Source organism: Chiloscyllium plagiosum, unplaced genomic scaffold, assembly GCF_037043375.1.
Source record: "Chiloscyllium plagiosum isolate Xiang-an unplaced genomic scaffold, Cpla_swu_hap1 HiC_scaffold_12, whole genome shotgun sequence".
Classification (NCBI taxonomy): Eukaryota; Metazoa; Chordata; class Chondrichthyes; order Orectolobiformes; family Hemiscylliidae; genus Chiloscyllium; species Chiloscyllium plagiosum.
This window is the reverse complement of record NW_028270150.1, coordinates 97,083,411-97,099,205: the sequence shown is the minus strand read 5'-3', so window position 1 is coordinate 97,099,205 and position 15,795 is coordinate 97,083,411. Positions and strand designations below refer to the sequence as shown.

Here is a 15,795-nt window from a genome sequence, read left to right as displayed (position 1 = left end):
TGCTATTTTTGTTATTGATTGATTTCAGATGATGAGAAATCCGAAATACTGCTTTGTGTGTATTAAAAAGTGAGGCGGGGCATAATGAGACCTACCCACTCAGCAAATCTCAGTCTTTTATGACTTCTCAATTCTAATATTTCACTGCAAAATTTCCGACAAAACAACATCGAAATTTAGAGTCAAGACCTATTATTGCACATCAGCTGATTTCTAGGCGGCTGCGTGCTGTAGCGATGGTGGTATAGTGGTGAGCATAGCTGCCTTCCAAGCAGTTGACCCGGGTTCGATTCCCGGCCATCGCAAACTGTGAATTTTAAAACCATTCCTCACCAAAAGAGCCGAAAACTTCAGTGGTAATTAAACACGAACATCTGCACATCACACTGAGTCAGCCACACCAACGTTGCCAGACCTCTGGAGTGCAGACACAACTTTGAAGTTGAGGATGCGCCCAGGAGGATTAAGGAGTCAAGTCGATCACGATTCACATAAACTGGAGTCATGGCAGAATTCCTTGGTTTTCCATCTTATTTGAAAAGAAATGTTTCCGTATTTCACTCATTTCAACATTACTCTCAGTGTTGTTTGTGAAATACAGCCTAATATCAAGTGAAATGTGGGTGGGCAGTTCACAAATATCCAAACAACGTTATTTCTCATATCGAATCGGTCATGTTATTTTTTTAGGTGCAGGTCAGAAATAGGAGGAATGGAGACCAGCTGCTTTTATATTTCCAGTATGAGAAAATGACTCGATAAAACTCTGAGAGATGATAGAAATCACCACACAGTGAGTGAAAGTTTAATCCAGGATAAAGTTAAAAATCACACAACACCAGGTTACAGTCCAACAGCTTTATTTGGAAGCACTAGATTAGATTACTTACAGTGTGGAAACAGGCTCTTCGGCCCAACAAGTCCACACTGACCCGCCGAAGCGTAACCCACCCATACCCCTACATTTACCCCACACTACAGGCAATTTAGCATGGCCAAATCACCTGACTTGCACATCTTTGGACTGTGGGAGGAAACCCACGCAGACACGGGGAGAACGTGCAAACTCCACACAGACAGTTGCCTGAGTCGGGAATTGAACCCGGGTCTCTGGCGCTGCGAGGCAGCAGTGCTAACCACTGTGCCACCGTGCCGCCCAAAACTAGTTTTAGGAGTGCTCCGAAAGCTAGTTGGACTATAACCTGGTATTGTGTGATTTTGAACTTTGTCCACCCCAGTTCAACACCGGCTCCTCCACGTCATCACCCGAGATAGTCATCATGGATTTGTTAAGGGAAGGTAGTGTCTGATGAACGTGACTGATTTTCTTTGAAGGATAAAGAATGGATGGAGTGTTTGCGATGTAGATCAACCTGATGATAAGAAGGACCATAAGACACAGTATTTATAGCAAAAGGATTAAAGTATCATGCAGCTTAAATGATGTATTAAACACATTTAGTTTTAGCCTTTCATCTTTTATAATGGGTTTGCTAGTTTCCGTTCTTTAATATGAGAATCTCAGAACCTTTTTAAAGTTACGTTCTCGAGATAACTTCAGATTTTCTAACAAGAGGTGCCATCTCAGCTCAGACAATGCATTAAAGGTGTGAGGTTAAAGTCTGTCTGTGTCCCAATCTTGAGTCAGACTGGTTCTAACCTCCCAGTCGGAGAACACTTCAGCGGTCTGGGACTTTCTGTCTCGGACCCCTGGGTGACCATCCTCCAAGGCAGACTATGGGACAGGCAACAATGCAAAGTGGCCAAGCAGAGGCTGATAGTCAAGTTCGGTAGCCATGGGGATGGCTTTAACTGGGACCTTGGGTTCATGTTACACGACACGTGACAACACTGCACTGTATACTATTTCACGTACACGCACAAACACACGCGCACACACACACACAAAAGCACACTCCTACCGACCCACACACTCATGCATACCCTCTCTCAAACACAAGCTCTCTCTCATAAACTCACTCATACACAGCCACTCACGCACCCTCTTATACCCCAGTACACACACACATGCACACACACACACACACATGCATTCACACACACTCTCACATACCCGCACATCTCTACATGCACACGCACACAGACACACAGCCACAGATACACACACATGCACCCACGCACACAGGCACATACACAGTGATTCCGGGTTCTCATGACTCTAAGCTGGAGACTATCATTGCCTGCAGACCCGACCTTCCTCCCCCTACAACACCATGAACGTTAACACTTGGTCATGCCCTTACACCGCCGTCTGTGCCCTCTCTTGACCCCGTCCTTTCCATCTTGCCCACCGCCCCTCCATGCCTGCGCTGGGTTGCTTTGACAAAGTCAATTTCACTTCCTATGTCAATTTCACTTCCTATGTCAATTTCACTTCCTATGTCAATTTCACCGCACCGCGTTTTCTTTTTTCCCCTCACGAACCGGGATCACACTACTCTGAGCTTGCTGACCCATCCACCCCCTCGCTTTGCCCTCCCGGCTAGCGCTTTGTGTTTCGTGGGACCCGCGGGAGTATCTGCGGAAGCCCTCCTCAATACCTAAGCGGATAACACTGTTCTGCTCGGAGACAGGGAAGTCTGCCGATGCTGGAGCCCGAAACATCGATTTCCCTGCTGCCTGACCTGCTGTGCTTTTCCAGCAACACACTCTCAACACTGTTCTGCCACGACCCTGTCTTGGTTCCACACAATCCCATTTATCATTAAGGCGCCACGGCATCCCAAGGCTTTGGGACCGCTGGGAACTAAATTATAACAGCGGCCTCAGCACTCTGCACCCCTTGACCTTGGAAAGCCTATCGTGGTTCAGGTAACATATCAAGGGCAGGGAGGCTTTTGCGTGCACTGCGTTCCCACATCAGTGGAAGCGACCTTCACTAAACCTCTGCACATGACTACCCCCCTCCTGTGAAGTTCAACATCACACAACACCAGGTTATAGTCCAACAGATTTAATTGGAAGCTCGAGATTTTGGACAACCGCCTGATGAAGGAGCAGCGCTCCGAAAGCTAGTGCTTCCAATTAAACCTGTTGGACTATAACCTGGTGTTGTGTGATTTTTAACTTTGTATACCCCAGTCCAACACTGGCATCTCCAAATCATGCCCTCCCGTGAAAACCCCTTCCTGCTGACTGACACCTCCCCCTCTTCTACAAAGTCAAAGAGAAAACTGCAAATCGATCAACGGGATCGAACTTCAAATTAATACATATTCCTCGAGAGGGTTCTGCTTCCGGAACTGTTACCCGGAATTCCCTCCTCTCCACAATTACTGCAGCATGGCCTCAGTCTAACGGATCCTTTTTTTTTTGCCCTTTTGTATTCCAAAAACCCTTTCCAAGTTTTAAAACCCGAAAGAACTGCGGATGCAGTAAATCCGAACCCAAACCCGAAGTCGGTGGTAAAGCTGTATGAAGAGAAATCAGAGTTCACGGTCCGGTCAGGTGACCCTTTCTGAGAACTTCACAAGTTTTAATTGTGTGATCGTTCCAGTGTTGTTCTGGGATTTTCGTGCTATTTTTGTTATTGATTGATTTCAGATGATGAGAAATCCGAAATACTGCTTTGTGTGTATTAAAAAGTGAGGCGGGGCATAATGAGACCTACCCACTCAGCAAATCTCAGTCTTTTATGACTTCTCAATTCTAATATTTCACTGCAAAATTTCCAACAAAACAACATCGAAATTTAGAGTCAAGAACTATTATTGCACATCAGCTGATTTCTAGGCGGCTGCGTGCTGTAGCGATTGTGGTATAGTGGTGAGCATAGCTGCCTTCCAAGCAGTTGACCCGGGTTCGATTCCCGGCCATCGCAAACTGTGAATTTTAAAACCATTCCTAACCAAAAGAGCCGAAAACTTCAGTGGTAATTAAACACGAACATCTGCACATCACACTGAGTCAGCCACACCAACGTTGCCAGACCTCTGGAGTGCAGACACAACTTTGAAGTTGAGGATGCGCCCAGGAGGATTAAGGAGTCAAGTCGATCACGATTCACATAAACTGGAGTCATGGCAGAATTCCTTGGTTTTCCATCTTATTTGAAAAGAAATGTTTCCGTATTTCACTCATTTCAACATTACTCTCAGTGTTGTTTGTGAAATACAGCCTAATATCAAGTGAAATGTGGGTGGGCAGTTCACAAATTTCCAAACAACGTTATTTCTCATATCGAATCGGTCATGTTATTTTTTTAGGTGCAGGTCAGAAATAGGAGGAATGGAGACCAGCTGCTTTTATATTTCCAGTATGAGAAAATGACTCGATAAAACTCTGAGAGATGATAGAAATCACCACACAGTGAGTGAAAGTTTAATCCAGGATAAAGTTAAAAATCACACAACACCAGGTTACAGTCCAACAGCTTTATTTGGAAGCACTAGTTTTAGGAGTGCTCCGAAAGCTAGTTGGACTATAATCTGGTATTGTGTGATTTTGAACTTTGTCCACCCCAGTCCAACACCGGCTCCTCCACGTCATCACCCGAGATAGTCATCATGGATTTGTTAAGGGAAGGTAGTGTCTGATGAACGTGACTGATTTTCTTTGAAGGATAAAGAATGGATGGAGTGTTTGCGATGTAGATCAACCTGATGATAAGAAGGACCATAAGACACAGTATTTATAGCAAAAGGATTAAAGTATCATGCAGCTGAAATGATGTATTAAACACATTTAGTTTTAGCCTTTCATCTTTTATAATGGGTTTGCTAGTTTCCGTTCTTTAATATGAGAATCTCAGAACCTTTTTAAAGTTACGTTCTCGAGATAACTTCAGATTTTCTAACAAGAGGTGCCATCTCAGCTCAGACAATGCATTAAAGGTGTGAGGTTAAAGTCTGTCTGTGTCCCAACCTTGAGTCAGACTGGTTCTAACCTCCCAGTCGGAGAACACTTCAGCGGTCTGGGACTTTCTGTCTCGGACCCCTGGGTGACCATCCTCCAAGGCAGACTATGGGACAGGCAACAATGCAAAGTGGCCAAGCAGAGGCTGATAGTCAAGTTCGGTAGCCATGGGGATGGCTTTAACTGGGACCTTGGGTTCATGTTACACGACACGTGACAACACTGCACTGTATACTATTTCACGTACACGCACAAACACACGCACACGCACACACACAAAAGCACACTCCTACCGACCCACACACTCATGCATACTCTCTCTCAAACACAAGCTCTCTCTCATAAACTCACTCATACACTGCCACTCACGCACCCTCTCACAGACTTATACACCAGTACACTCACACACATGCACCTACACACATTCTCACAGACCCGCACATCCCTGCATGCACACACACACAGCCACATTCACAGCCACACACACCCACACATGCACCCACACCCATACACACACACACACAGGCACACACACTCACACACACACACACAGACACACGCACCCACACACACAGACACACAAACACACACGCACACACACAGGCACACACACTCGCATACAGAGAAAGACACACACAGCCACACACAGCCACACATGCACACACCCACACATGCACACACACACACATGCATACACACACACAGACACACCCACCCACACATGCACACACACATACATGCACCCCCCCCCCCCGCCCCCACACACAGCCACACACACACACACACACAGTGATTCCCGGTTCTCATTACTCTAAGCTGGAGACTATCATTGCCTGGAGACCCGACCTTCCTCCCCCTACCACACCATGAACGTTAACACTTGGTCATGCCCTTACACCGCCGTCTGTGCCCTCCCTTGACCCCGTCCTTTCCATCTTGCCCACCGCCCCTCCATGCCCCTGTTCCTCCCTCCTGCGCTGGGTTGCTCTGACAATGTCAATTTCACTTCCTATGTCAATTTCACTTCCCATGTCAATTTCACCACACTGCGTTTTCTTTTTCCCCTCACGAACCGGGATCACACTACTCTGAGCTTGCTGACCCATCCACCCCCTCGCTTTGCCCTCCCGGCTAGCGCTTTGTGTTTCGTGGGACCCGCGGGAGTAGCTGCGGAAGCCCTCCTCAATACCTAAGCGGATAACACTGTTCTGCTCGGAGACAGGGAAGTCTGCCGATGCTGGAGCCCGAAACATCGATTTCCCTGCTGCCTGACCTGCTGTGCTTTTCCAGCAACACACTCTCAACACTGTTCTGCCACGACTCTGTCTTGGTTCCACACAATCCCATTTATCATTAAGGCGCCACGGCATCCCAAGGACTTGGGACCGCTGGTAACTAAATTATAACAGCGGCCTCAGCTCTCTGCACCCCTTGACCTTGGAAAGCCCATCGTGGTTCAGGTAACCTATCAAGGGCAGGGAGGCTTTTGCGTGCACTGCGTTCCCACATCAGTGGAAGCGACCTTCACTAAACCTCTGCCCATGACTACCCCCCTCCTGTGAAGTTCAACATCACACAACACCAGGTTATAGTCCAACAGATTTAATTGGAAGCTCGAGATTTTGGACAACCGCCTGATGAAGGAGCAGCGCTCCGAAAGCTAGTGCTTCCAAATAAACCTGTTGGACTATAACCTGGTGTTGTGTGATTTTTAACTTTGTATACCCCAGTCCAACACTGGCATCTCCGAATCATGCCCTCCCGTGAAAACCCCTGACTGCTGACTGACACCTCCCCCTCTTCTACAAAGTCAAAGAGAAAACTGCAAATCGATCAACGGGATCGAACTTCAAATTAATACATATTCCTCGAGAGGGTTCTGCTTCCGGAACTGTTACCCGGAATTCCCTCCTCTCCACAATTACTGCAGCATGGCCTCAGTCTAACGGATCCTTTTTTTTTGCCCTTTTGTATTCCAAAAGCCCTTTCCAAGTTTTAAAACCCGAAAGAACTGCGGATGCAGTAAGTTCGAAACCCAAACCCGAAGTCGGTGGTAAAGCTGTGTGAAGAGAAATCAGATTCACGGTCCGGTCAGGTGACCATTTCTGAGAACTTAAAAGTTTTAATTGTGTGATCGTTCCAGGGTTGCCCTGGGATTTTCGTGCTATTTTTGTTATTGATTGATTTCGGATGATGAGAAATCCGAAATACGGCTTTGTGTGTATTAAAAAGTGAGGCGGGGCATAATGAGACCTACCCACTCAGTAACTCTCAGTCTTTTATGACTTCTCAATTCTAATATTTCACGGCAAAATTTCCAACAAAACAACATCGAAATTTAGAGTCAAGAACTATTATTGCACATCAGCTAATTTCTAGGCTGCTGCGTGCTGTAGCGATGGTGGTGTAGTGGTGAGCATAGCTGCCTTCCAAGCTGTAGACCCAGGTTCGATTCCCGGCCATCGCCAGCTGGGAATTTGAAACCACTCCATAACCAAAGGAGCCGATACCTTCAGTGGTAATTAAACACTAACATCTGCACATCACACTGAGTCAGCCACACCAACGTTGCCAGACCTCTGGAGTGCAGACACAACTTTGAAGTTGAGGATGCGCCCAGGAGGATTAAGGAGTCAAGTCGATCACGATTCACATAAACTGGAGTCATGGCAGAATTCCTTGGTTTCCCATCTTATTTGAAAAGAAATGTTTCCGGATTTCACTCATTTCAACATTACTCTCAGTGTTGTTTGTGAAATACAGCCTAATATCAAGTGAAATGTGGGTGGGCAGTTCACAAATATCCAAACAACGTTATTTCTCATATCGAATCGGTCATGTTATTTTTTTAGGTGCAGGTCAGAAATAGGAGGAATGGAGACCAGCTGCTTTTATATTTCCAGTATGAGAAAATGACTCGATAAAACTCTGAGAGATGATAGAAATGACCACACAGTGAGTGAAAGTTTAATCCAGGATAAAGTTAAAAATCACACAACACCAGGTTACAGTCCAACAGCTTTATTTGGAAGCACTAGTTTTAGGAGTGCTCCGAAAGCTAGTTGGACTATAACCTGGTATTGTGTGATTTTGAACTTTGTCCACCCCAGTCCAACACAGTCTCCTCCACGTCATCATCCGAGGTAGTCATCATGGATTTGTTAAGGGAAGGTAGTGTCTGATGAACGTGACTGATTTTCTTTGAAGGATAAAGAATGGATGGAGTGTTTGCGATGTAGATCAACCTGATGATAAGAAGGACCATAAGACACAGTATTTATAGCAAAAGGATTAAAGTATCATGCAGCTTAAATGATGTATTAAACACATTTAGTTTTAGCCTTTCATCTTTTATAATGGGTTTGCTAGTTTCCGTTCTTTAATATGAGAATCTCAGAACCTTTTTAAAGTTACGTTCTCGAGATAACTTCAGATTTTCTAACAAGAGGTGCCATCTCAGCTCAGACAATGCATTAAAGGTGTGAGGTTAAAGTCTGTCTGTGTCCCAATCTTGAGTCAGACTGGTTCTAACCTCCCAGTCGGAGAACACTTCAGCGGTCTGGGACTTTCTGTCTCGGACCCCTGGGTGACCATCCTCCAAGGCAGACTATGGGACAGGCAACAATGCAAAGTGGCCAAGCAGAGGCTGATAGTCAAGTTCGGTAGCCATGGGGATGGCTTTAACTGGGACCTTGGGTTCATGTTACACGACACGTGACAACACTGCACTGTATACTATTTCACGTACACGCACAAACACACGCGCACACACACACACAAAAGCACACTCCTACCGACCCACACACTCATGCATACCCTCTCTCAAACACAAGCTCTCTCTCATAAACTCACTCATACACAGCCACTCACGCACCCTCTTATACCCCAGTACACACACACATGCACACACACACACACACATGCATTCACACACACTCTCACATACCCGCACATCTCTACATGCACACGCACACAGACACACAGCCACAGATACACACACATGCACCCACGCACACAGGCACATACACAGTGATTCCGGGTTCTCATGACTCTAAGCTGGAGACTATCATTGCCTGCAGACCCGACCTTCCTCCCCCTACAACACCATGAACGTTAACACTTGGTCATGCCCTTACACCGCCGTCTGTGCCCTCTCTTGACCCCGTCCTTTCCATCTTGCCCACCGCCCCTCCATGCCTGCGCTGGGTTGCTTTGACAAAGTCAATTTCACTTCCTATGTCAATTTCACTTCCTATGTCAATTTCACTTCCTATGTCAATTTCACCGCACCGCGTTTTCTTTTTTCCCCTCACGAACCGGGATCACACTACTCTGAGCTTGCTGACCCATCCACCCCCTCGCTTTGCCCTCCCGGCTAGCGCTTTGTGTTTCGTGGGACCCGCGGGAGTATCTGCGGAAGCCCTCCTCAATACCTAAGCGGATAACACTGTTCTGCTCGGAGACAGGGAAGTCTGCCGATGCTGGAGCCCGAAACATCGATTTCCCTGCTGCCTGACCTGCTGTGCTTTTCCAGCAACACACTCTCAACACTGTTCTGCCACGACCCTGTCTTGGTTCCACACAATCCCATTTATCATTAAGGCGCCACGGCATCCCAAGGCTTTGGGACCGCTGGGAACTAAATTATAACAGCGGCCTCAGCACTCTGCACCCCTTGACCTTGGAAAGCCTATCGTGGTTCAGGTAACATATCAAGGGCAGGGAGGCTTTTGCGTGCACTGCGTTCCCACATCAGTGGAAGCGACCTTCACTAAACCTCTGCACATGACTACCCCCCTCCTGTGAAGTTCAACATCACACAACACCAGGTTATAGTCCAACAGATTTAATTGGAAGCTCGAGATTTTGGACAACCGCCTGATGAAGGAGCAGCGCTCCGAAAGCTAGTGCTTCCAATTAAACCTGTTGGACTATAACCTGGTGTTGTGTGATTTTTAACTTTGTATACCCCAGTCCAACACTGGCATCTCCAAATCATGCCCTCCCGTGAAAACCCCTTCCTGCTGACTGACACCTCCCCCTCTTCTACAAAGTCAAAGAGAAAACTGCAAATCGATCAACGGGATCGAACTTCAAATTAATACATATTCCTCGAGAGGGTTCTGCTTCCGGAACTGTTACCCGGAATTCCCTCCTCTCCACAATTACTGCAGCATGGCCTCAGTCTAACGGATCCTTTTTTTTTTGCCCTTTTGTATTCCAAAAACCCTTTCCAAGTTTTAAAACCCGAAAGAACTGCGGATGCAGTAAATCCGAACCCAAACCCGAAGTCGGTGGTAAAGCTGTATGAAGAGAAATCAGAGTTCACGGTCCGGTCAGGTGACCCTTTCTGAGAACTTCACAAGTTTTAATTGTGTGATCGTTCCAGGGTTGCCCTGGGATTTTCGTGCTATTTTTGTTATTGATTGATTTCAGATGATGAGAAATCCGAAATACTGCTTTGTGTGTATTAAAAAGTGAGGCGGGGCATAATGAGACCTACCCACTCAGCAAATCTCAGTCTTTTATGACTTCTCAATTCTAATATTTCACTGCAAAATTTCCAACAAAACAACATCGAAATTTAGAGTCAAGAACTATTATTGCACATCAGCTGATTTCTAGGCGGCTGCGTGCTGTAGCGATTGTGGTATAGTGGTGAGCATAGCTGCCTTCCAAGCAGTTGACCCGGGTTCGATTCCCGGCCATCGCAAACTGTGAATTTTAAAACCATTCCTAACCAAAAGAGCCGAAAACTTCAGTGGTAATTAAACACGAACATCTGCACATCACACTGAGTCAGCCACACCAACGTTGCCAGACCTCTGGAGTGCAGACACAACTTTGAAGTTGAGGATGCGCCCAGGAGGATTAAGGAGTCAAGTCGATCACGATTCACATAAACTGGAGTCATGGCAGAATTCCTTGGTTTTCCATCTTATTTGAAAAGAAATGTTTCCGTATTTCACTCATTTCAACATTACTCTCAGTGTTGTTTGTGAAATACAGCCTAATATCAAGTGAAATGTGGGTGGGCAGTTCACAAATTTCCAAACAACGTTATTTCTCATATCGAATCGGTCATGTTATTTTTTTAGGTGCAGGTCAGAAATAGGAGGAATGGAGACCAGCTGCTTTTATATTTCCAGTATGAGAAAATGACTCGATAAAACTCTGAGAGATGATAGAAATCACCACACAGTGAGTGAAAGTTTAATCCAGGATAAAGTTAAAAATCACACAACACCAGGTTACAGTCCAACAGCTTTATTTGGAAGCACTAGTTTTAGGAGTGCTCCGAAAGCTAGTTGGACTATAATCTGGTATTGTGTGATTTTGAACTTTGTCCACCCCAGTCCAACACCGGCTCCTCCACGTCATCACCCGAGATAGTCATCATGGATTTGTTAAGGGAAGGTAGTGTCTGATGAACGTGACTGATTTTCTTTGAAGGATAAAGAATGGATGGAGTGTTTGCGATGTAGATCAACCTGATGATAAGAAGGACCATAAGACACAGTATTTATAGCAAAAGGATTAAAGTATCATGCAGCTGAAATGATGTATTAAACACATTTAGTTTTAGCCTTTCATCTTTTATAATGGGTTTGCTAGTTTCCGTTCTTTAATATGAGAATCTCAGAACCTTTTTAAAGTTACGTTCTCGAGATAACTTCAGATTTTCTAACAAGAGGTGCCATCTCAGCTCAGACAATGCATTAAAGGTGTGAGGTTAAAGTCTGTCTGTGTCCCAACCTTGAGTCAGACTGGTTCTAACCTCCCAGTCGGAGAACACTTCAGCGGTCTGGGACTTTCTGTCTCGGACCCCTGGGTGACCATCCTCCAAGGCAGACTATGGGACAGGCAACAATGCAAAGTGGCCAAGCAGAGGCTGATAGTCAAGTTCGGTAGCCATGGGGATGGCTTTAACTGGGACCTTGGGTTCATGTTACACGACACGTGACAACACTGCACTGTATACTATTTCACGTACACGCACAAACACACGCACACGCACACACACAAAAGCACACTCCTACCGACCCACACACTCATGCATACTCTCTCTCAAACACAAGCTCTCTCTCATAAACTCACTCATACACTGCCACTCACGCACCCTCTCACAGACTTATACACCAGTACACTCACACACATGCACCTACACACATTCTCACAGACCCGCACATCCCTGCATGCACACACACACAGCCACATTCACAGCCACACACACCCACACATGCACCCACACCCATACACACACACACACAGGCACACACACTCACACACACACACACAGACACACGCACCCACACACACAGACACACAAACACACACGCACACACACAGGCACACACACTCGCATACAGAGAAAGACACACACAGCCACACACAGCCACACATGCACACACCCACACATGCACACACACACACATGCATACACACACACAGACACACCCACCCACACATGCACACACACATACATGCACCCCCCCCCCCGCCCCCACACACAGCCACACACACACACACACACACAGTGATTCCCGGTTCTCATTACTCTAAGCTGGAGACTATCATTGCCTGGAGACCCGAACTTCCTCCCCCTACCACACCATGAACGTTAACACTTGGTCATGCCCTTACACCGCCGTCTGTGCCCTCCCTTGACCCCGTCCTTTCCATCTTGCCCACCGCCCCTCCATGCCCCTGTTCCTCCCTCCTGCGCTGGGTTGCTCTGACAATGTCAATTTCACTTCCTATGTCAATTTCACTTCCCATGTCAATTTCACCACACTGCGTTTTCTTTTTCCCCTCACGAACCGGGATCACACTACTCTGAGCTTGCTGACCCATCCACCCCCTCGCTTTGCCCTCCCGGCTAGCGCTTTGTGTTTCGTGGGACCCGCGGGAGTAGCTGCGGAAGCCCTCCTCAATACCTAAGCGGATAACACTGTTCTGCTCGGAGACAGGGAAGTCTGCCGATGCTGGAGCCCGAAACATCGATTTCCCTGCTGCCTGACCTGCTGTGCTTTTCCAGCAACACACTCTCAACACTGTTCTGCCACGACTCTGTCTTGGTTCCACACAATCCCATTTATCATTAAGGCGCCACGGCATCCCAAGGACTTGGGACCGCTGGTAACTAAATTATAACAGCGGCCTCAGCTCTCTGCACCCCTTGACCTTCGAAAGCCCATCGTGGTTCAGGTAACCTATCAAGGGCAGGGAGGCTTTTGCGTGCACTGCGTTCCCACATCAGTGGAAGCGACCTTCACTAAACCTCTGCCCATGACTACCCCGCTCCTGTGAAGTTCAACATCACACAACACCAGGTTATAGTCCAACAGATTTAATTGGAAGCTCGAGATTTTGGACAACCGCCTGATGAAGGAGCAGCGCTCCGAAAGCTAGTGCTTCCAAATAAACCTGTTGGACTATAACCTGGTGTTGTGTGATTTTTAACTTTGTATACCCCAGTCCAACACTGGCATCTCCGAATCATGCCCTCCCGTGAAAACCCCTGACTGCTGACTGACACCTCCCCCTCTTCTACAAAGTCAAAGAGAAAACTGCAAATCGATCAACGGGATCGAACTTCAAATTAATACATATTCCTCGAGAGGGTTCTGCTTCCGGAACTGTTACCCGGAATTCCCTCCTCTCCACAATTACTGCAGCATGGCCTCAGTCTAACGGATCCTTTTTTTTTGCCCTTTTGTATTCCAAAAGCCCTTTCCAAGTTTTAAAACCCGAAAGAACTGCGGATGCAGTAAGTTCGAAACCCAAACCCGAAGTCGGTGGTAAAGCTGTGTGAAGAGAAATCAGATTCACGGTCCGGTCAGGTGACCATTTCTGAGAACTTAAAAGTTTTAATTGTGTGATCGTTCCAGGGTTGCCCTGGGATTTTCGTGCTATTTTTGTTATTGATTGATTTCGGATGATGAGAAATCCGAAATACGGCTTTGTGTGTATTAAAAAGTGAGGCGGGGCATAATGAGACCTACCCACTCAGTAACTCTCAGTCTTTTATGACTTCTCAATTCTAATATTTCACTGCAAAATTTCCGACAAAACAACATCGAAATTTAGAGTCAAGACCTATTATTGCACATCAGCTGATTTCTAGGCGGCTGCGTGCTGTAGCGATGGTGGTGTAGTGGTGAGCATAGCTGCCTTCCAAGCTGTAGACCCAGGTTCGATTCCCGGCCATCGCCAGCTGGGAATTTGAAACCACTCCATAACCAAAGGAGCCGATACCTTCAGTGGTAATTAAACACTAACATCTGCACATCACACTGAGTCAGCCACACCAACGTTGCCAGACCTCTGGAGTGCAGACACAACTTTGAAGTTGAGGATGCGCCCAGGAGGATTAAGGAGTCAAGTCGATCACGATTCACATAAACTGGAGTCATGGCAGAATTCCTTGGTTTCCCATCTTATTTGAAAAGAAATGTTTCCGGATTTCACTCATTTCAACATTACTCTCAGTGTTGTTTGTGAAATACAGCCTAATATCAAGTGAAATGTGGGTGGGCAGTTCACAAATATCCAAACAACGTTATTTCTCATATCGAATCGGTCATGTTATTTTTTTAGGTGCAGGTCAGAAATAGGAGGAATGGAGACCAGCTGCTTTTATATTTCCAGTATGAGAAAATGACTCGATAAAACTCTGAGAGATGATAGAAATGACCACACAGTGAGTGAAAGTTTAATCCAGGATAAAGTTAAAAATCACACAACACCAGGTTACAGTCCAACAGCTTTATTTGGAAGCACTAGTTTTAGGAGTGCTCCGAAAGCTAGTTGGACTATAACCTGGTATTGTGTGATTTTGAACTTTGTCCACCCCAGTCCAACACAGTCTCCTCCACGTCATCATCCGAGGTAGTCATCATGGATTTGTTAAGGGAAGGTAGTGTCTGATGAACGTGACTGATTTTCTTTGAAGGATAAAGAATGGATGGAGTGTTTGCGATGTAGATCAACCTGATGATAAGAAGGACCATAAGACACAGTATTTATAGCAAAAGGATTAAAGTATCATGCAGCTGAAATGATGTATTAAACACATTTAGTTTTAGCCTTTCATCTTTTATAATGGGTTTGCTAGTTTCCGTTCTTTCATATGAGAATCTCAGAACCTTTTTAAAGTTACGTTCTCGAGATAACTTCAGATTTTCTAACAAGAGGAGCCATCTCAGCTCAGACAATGCATTAAAGGTGTGAGGTTAAAGTCTGTCTGTGTCCCAATCTTGAGTCAGACTGGTTCTGGCCTCCCAATATTTCACGTACACGCACAAGCAGACGCACACACACAAAAGCACACTCCTACCGACCCACACACTCATGCATACCTCTCTCAAACACAAGCTCTCTCTCATAAACTCACTCATACACTCCCACATTCACAGCCACTCACGCACCCTCTCACAGACCTGTACCCCAGTACGCTCACACACATGCACCTACACACACTCTCACAGACCCGCTCATCCCTATATGCACACACATACAGACACACACACACAGCCACCCACACTGGCACCCACACACTCACACGCACACACACTCTCACACACAGTGATTCCGGGTTCTCATGACTCTAAGCTGGAGACTATCATTGCCTGCAGACCCGACCTTCCTCCCCCCACCACAACATGAACATTTGGTCATGCCCTTACACCGCCGTCTGTGCCCTCCTTTGACCCCGTCCTTTCCATCTTGCCCACCGCCCCTCCATGCCCCTCTACTTCATTCCTCCGCTGGGTTGCTCTGACAATGTCAATTTCACTTCCTATGTCAATTTCCCTTCCTATGTCAATTTCACCGCACCGCGTTTTCTTTTTTCCCCTCACGAACCGGGATCACACTACTCTGAGCTTGCTGACCCATCCACCCCCTCGCTTTGCCCTC

The 15,795-nt window shown here is 46.4% G+C and overlaps 5 non-coding genes across 5 annotated transcripts; all 5 read left to right on the top strand.

The window, feature by feature from the left end:
- The first annotated feature begins 233 nt into the window (after positions 1-233).
- trnag-ucc (transfer RNA glycine (anticodon UCC)) lies at positions 234-305 on the top strand. Its single transcript has one exon. It is a non-coding gene; the product is annotated as a tRNA-Gly (tRNA).
- Positions 306-3,769: 3,464 nt separating this feature from the next.
- On the top strand, positions 3,770-3,841 carry trnag-ucc (transfer RNA glycine (anticodon UCC)). Its single transcript has one exon. It is a non-coding gene; the product is annotated as a tRNA-Gly (tRNA).
- A 3,429-nt stretch (positions 3,842-7,270) lies between these two features.
- Positions 7,271-7,342, top strand: trnag-ucc (transfer RNA glycine (anticodon UCC)). The gene has a single exon. It is a non-coding gene; the product is annotated as a tRNA-Gly (tRNA).
- Positions 7,343-10,516: 3,174 nt separating this feature from the next.
- On the top strand, positions 10,517-10,588 carry trnag-ucc (transfer RNA glycine (anticodon UCC)). Its single transcript has one exon. It is a non-coding gene; the product is annotated as a tRNA-Gly (tRNA).
- A 3,430-nt stretch (positions 10,589-14,018) lies between these two features.
- On the top strand, positions 14,019-14,090 carry trnag-ucc (transfer RNA glycine (anticodon UCC)). The gene has a single exon. It is a non-coding gene; the product is annotated as a tRNA-Gly (tRNA).
- The last annotated feature ends 1,705 nt before the right edge of the window (positions 14,091-15,795 follow it).